General features: G+C 33.9%; 1 long non-coding RNA gene across 1 annotated transcript; it reads left to right on the forward strand.

Annotated features, from left to right (window-relative positions):
• Window positions 1–4,740: 4,740 nt before the first annotated feature.
• Window positions 4,741–5,771, forward strand: LOC140677623 (uncharacterized). The gene is made up of 3 exons (XR_012049414.1): window positions 4,741–5,085; window positions 5,147–5,310; window positions 5,380–5,771. It is a non-coding gene; the product is annotated as an uncharacterized lncRNA (long non-coding RNA).
• Window positions 5,772–6,195: the final 424 nt, after the last annotated feature.

A 6,195-nucleotide genomic window follows, 5' to 3' on the forward strand; every position in this document is an offset into this window, starting at 1 on the left:
ATTGATAATACAAGTATGACTTGTGCTGATATCAATCAGTCAATGATGTATCGACATAGCTCCTAGTCACAAGTGTCTCCACGACTGTGCATCGTCCACATTGATGTCCGTGTCAGAAGGCTGATTGATATCATCTAAACACTTGTATCGTCACAGTACATATGGAAGTCAATGTGGAGTGTGTGTGTGTGTGTGTGTGTGTGTGTGTGTGTGTGTGTGTGTGTGTGTGTGTGTGTGTGTGTGTGGGTGTGTCAGTGACGTGCGGTCACTAGAGGCAGGTGAGGCCCCGCCTCACCTGCCATCATGGAAAGAAAAAAAAAATTAATTAAATTGTTATATGTATCAAGTGATTATACTATGAAGTTATTTTCCATTTAACTTCACCAGTTTTAGATTATTTTTATTCAAAATCGCTGAATTTTCACATTTTCCGTTCAAATACTGAGAAGAGACGGTGCGGTGAACAGCAGCCAGTTGAGGCACGTCACTCAGTGCCTCAACATGGATTGCACAATGACTCGGCTAACTGCTGGCCTGCTGTGCAGTAAGAGCGTATTGCTATATGAACTATATTATACACAGAGGTGGGTAGTAACGCGCTACATTTACTCCGTTACATCTACTTGAGTAACTTTTGGGATAAATTGTACTTCTAAGAGTAGTTTTAATGCAACATACTTTTACTTTTACTTGAGTATATTTACCGTATAGAGAAGAAACGCTACTTTTACTCCGCTACTTTTATCTACATTCAGCTCACTACTCGCTACTAATTTGTATCGATCTGTTAATGCACGCTTTGTTTGTTTTGGTCTGTCAAACAGACCTTCATAGTGCCTGCGTTTCAACAAATACAGTCACTGGTGACGTTCACTCCGTTCCACCAATCAGATGCAGTCACTGGTGACGTTGGACCAATCAAACAGAGCCAGGGGGTCACATGACCTGACTTAAACAAGTTGAAAAACTTATTGGGGTGTTACCATTTAGTGGTCAATTGTACGGAATATGTACTGTACTGTGCAATCTACTAATAAAAGTTTCAATCAATCAATCAAAAGTGTGAAGGAAAAAAGACCCTTTTTTATTTCAACCGTACATCCCGTCACAAGCCTAAAGACTGACTGCACAGTTCCTGTCTTCACAATAAAAGTGCCGCTCCATCGCGCCTGCGCTTTCAAAATAAGAGTCTCCGAAAGCCAGCGCAAACAAGCTAGCAAGCTACGGAATTTGCCGCCAATGTATTTCTTGTAAAGTGTGTGAAAACGAATATGGAAGCTGGACAAATAAGATACCAAAAACCAACCACTTTCATGTGGTATTAGACAGAAAGGAGGAACTTTTTTTCTCCTCCATTTGAAAACGTGGACGTTATCATCACTACTGTCTGATTACAATCAATGCAAGTCATCAGAATCAGGTAATACACCAACTTATATTCTTGTCTTCATGAAAGAAAGGAATCTATATGTGTTAAACATGCATGTATATTCATTAAAACACCTTTAACATGTAAACAAAAACGGCAAAATAAATAAATATAAATGATATACTGTATACATCAATGTATGTATATATATATATATATATATATATTTATATATATATATATATATATATATATATATATATATATATATATATATATATATATATATATATATATATATATATGATATGTGTGTGTATGTTACTCATCAGTTACTCAGTACTTTACTTAGTTTTTTCACAACATACTTTTTACTTTTACTCAAGTAAATATTTGGGTGACTACTCATTACTTTTACATGAGTAATAAATCTCTAAAGTAACAGTACTCTTACTTGAGTACAATTTCTGGCTACTCTACCCACCTCTGATTATACATTTCCATAGTTTAGTTAGCTGAGGTATATAATGTACAGTGTATTTTGTCAACAACTGTATGTGTGGAACGTATTTCTTGTGCTGAGCAATCATAAAACTGCTGCAAAAGACATACTGGCTGAGGCTCGCAGTAATCTGGCCTCCTGGTGGTAGAGGGTGCTAGTGATCCTGGTGGTAGAGGGCGCTAGTGATCCCAGAGATGATTCCTTGGCCGCAGAAGAAGTGAGAAGAAGCAACAGTTAGCAAGTCAAGTGCAGAGGTCGTTTATTATTTCCTCTCGCCTGAACTTGTATTAAAACATGGAGGATTACTTATGTAAAATAGAACAGTTTTCTAAACTGGACTTTCAATCGAAGCAGGAGGTAATAATCAAAGGTTTGCTTCAGTCTTGGGGACAGAAGACGGTTGTTTTCAAAGGCCGTGGTTGACACGCAAAGGCTGGCTGTTTTATTATTAAATGTGCTTTTTTTGTGTGCTACAGTTTGTATGTATAAAGAATGCTGGTATGAGCTTTTAAACATAACCCGTTAACTGCTGCCAATCAAATGGTGAATAAGATACTCTTTAGGGTTCATATGTTTGTAAATCTGACTGTGATGAAGTCAGTGCCTCACCAGCCATCAACCTCACCGCACCTCACTGACATATACATACATAAATATATATATATATATATATATATATATATATATATATATATATATATATATATATATATATATATATATATATATATATATATATGTATATATACAGTATTTATATATATATAGTTCTGTTACAACTAAAAGTTGTAAACTGTTGTTGTTGAAATGTGTTGTGCTTAAATAAGCTTGTTATGTAATGAACATGACATGTGTATTTGTCGCCATCATGTGGTCATGGCAGTTATTACATCATTGAGAAGTATTTATTTTGAATCAAACTTTATTGACCGGAAGTTGCATAAGCCAAGCAGAGCACGTACTTTATGCTGGTTATTTTCGAAGAAATACTGCTTATATCTTTTGTTTAAGCTTGCATCGCCGGTATGTATCATAAGTTGAACTTTGAAACTTGGTTTTTGTCTAAAATATTTGGAGCTAAATGTATGATCTTTGCCATACTCATTAGCAATCATTTGCGATGTCATCTAAGATGGCGTCGTAGTACACATTCACTTTGTTTACCTTCTCATGCCTTTTAAGGTAGCATTACAGCATATATATGATACATTACAGCATATATATGATACATTACAGCATATATATGATACATTACAGCATATATAACATATGTATATATTGACTGTATTGTTTGTCTTTTTAGTTTCACCCTTTTGAATGTCAATAAAGCTGCTGACAACGCTCATCAGTCTCCAGAGTCGTGACGTAAGAAAGGTGTTAAACAGCCCTTGCATCAGACATGCACATGTATATATATATATATATATATATATATATATATATATATATATATATATATATATATATATATATATATATATATATATATATATATATATATATAAATATGTATGTACATTTATATATATATATAATGTGTATATATGTATATATGTCTTATGTATGTATATATATGTATGTATATATACATATATATGTGTATATATAATGTGTATATATGTATATATATATATATATATATAATGTGTATATATGTATATATATAGTGTGTATATATGTCTATGTATGTATGTATATATATATATGTATGTATATATAGTATGTATACAGTATGTATATATAATGTGTATATATGTATACACTTGAAAGTGTTTCAAATGTATATTTGTATATATATATTTATATGTATATATGTATATAATGTGTATATATATATATGATTATATATATATTAGTGTATATATATGTATATATATATATGTATATATATGTATGTCTATGTATATATAATGTGTATATATGTATATATAATGTGTATATATGTATACACTTGAAAGTATATGTGTATATGTATATATAGTATGTATACAGTATGTATATATAATGTGTATATATGTATACACTTGAAAGTGTTTCAAATGTATATTTGTATATATATGTATATATATATTTATATGTATTTATGTATATATATATGTATATAATGTGTATATATATATGATTATATATATATTAGTGTATATATATGTATATATATGTATGTCTATGTATATATGTGTATATATGTATATATGTGTATATATGTATACGTATAATGTGTATATATGTATACACTTGAAAGTATATGTGTATATGTATATATGTATACACTTGAAAGTGTTTCAAATGTATATATACTGTATATATGTGTATAGATATGTATATATATTTATATGTATATACATGTATATATGTGTATATATATGTATGTGTGTGTGTATGTATATATATATATATATATATATATATGTGTGTGTATATATATATATATGTATAAATATATACATGTATATATGTGTGTGTATACATGTGTATATATATGTATGTATTTATATACAAACCCCGTTTCCATATGAGATGGGAAATATTGTTAGATGTAAATATAAAAGGAATACAATGATTTGCAAATCTTTTTCAACCCATATATATAATTGAATGCACTACAAAGACAAGATATTTGATGTTCAAACTCATTAACTTTATTTTTTTTTTTGCAAATAATAAATAACTTAGAATTTCATGGCTGCAACACGTGCCAAAGTAGTTGGGAAAGGGCATGTTCACCACTGTGTTTCATGGCCTTTCCTTTTAACAACACTCAGTAAACATTTTATATATATATATATATATATATATATATATATATATATATATATATATATATATATATATATCCTAACCCATACAAAAAACACACAAACGTGGTGTCATGTTAAACATCTGAAATAAAAGAATAAGACCAGGACACATTCATCACTCCTCTGTTACTGCAGTTATCATGCCATATATCAACTATGATTGCTGTGTGTATTTACTTGTGTTGAACAGGACTTTCAACAGGCCTTGGATCAATTGGAGCCACGCCATCGGCAGGTGGTGCTGCACAAAATAAACACCGATTTGTACCACAGCAAAAAGGCCTCTGTGAAGGCTGCCATGGCCTCTCTCCGGGCTCTGATCCTGTCTTGTCAGCAGAGCATTGAAGCTAAAGAGAGAAGTCACAAAACCCTCATGGAACATTTTACAGCTGCCATGTGCGAGCTGGATTTTAAATGTAAGGAACGTAGATTCTACAATCTGACAATACAATATTAAGTTTAAGCCATCTCTTGCAGTGGAGTCGCTGCAGACCGAGCAAGAGATCGCAGAACTGAAGGCAAAGGTATGATTACTTGAGTGGGTTTCATTTGTAACTTGTATTTCTGTATCGTACCTTAACCAAAACAACGCCAACAACCTCAACTCCAAACACAGCTTGGAAGAGGCGGAACGCTGCTTTGTGAGTGATTGTTTTCACACACTTCAACCTGCAGAAGTATTTTGTGATTGTGTATTTTGTTCTCCACAGCTCCAGATCCCAGAGAGCGCCAGGAAGATGCTGGTGAAGGTACCAGCCAGGTTTGGGAGTCCAAAAGGCAGGACATTTCCTACAGCAGCATAAAGAGTCATTTCCAGCTTACCAAGCAGACTCTACCAGCTCTGATGGAGTCTGTCGAGGAGGTTAGCCGAGCCGACAAGCTCAGTCTCATGTCACTCAAGACAGGTCTCCAAGCTGAGATGGGCAAGCTCGATGCTAAACGTAAGGAACGTAGATGCTACAATCTGACATTACAATATTGTTACGTTTAAGCCATCTCTTGCAGTGAAGTCGCTGCAGACAGAGCGACAGCAGCAAGTTCACGACCTGCAGCGGACAGAACTAGTGCTCTTAACTGAGGATATGCAGAAACATCTTGAAGAGCAAGAGCTTGCACAGCGAGACCGAGAGATCGCAGAACTGAAGGAAAAGGTATGACAACTTGAGTGGGCTGATAATGAACTGTTTCATTTGTAACTTGTATTTCTGTATCGTACCTTAACCAAAACAACGCCAACAACCTCAACTCCAAACACAGCTTGGAAGAGGCGGAACGCTGCTTTGTGAGTGATTGTTTTCACACACTTCAACCTGCAGAAGTATTTTGTGATTGTGTATTTTGTTCTCCACAGCTCCAGATCCCAGAGAGTGCCAGGAAGATGCCAGCCAGGTTTGGGAGTCCAAAAGGCAGGACATTTCCTACAGCAGCATAAAGAGTCATTTCCAGCTTACCAAGCAGACTCTACCAGCTCTGATGGAGTCTGTCGAGGAGCCAAGCCGACAAGCTACGTCTCATGTCACTCAAGA

Source organism: Nerophis lumbriciformis, linkage group LG39, assembly GCF_033978685.3.
Source record: "Nerophis lumbriciformis linkage group LG39, RoL_Nlum_v2.1, whole genome shotgun sequence".
Taxonomy (NCBI): Eukaryota; Metazoa; Chordata; class Actinopteri; order Syngnathiformes; family Syngnathidae; genus Nerophis; species Nerophis lumbriciformis.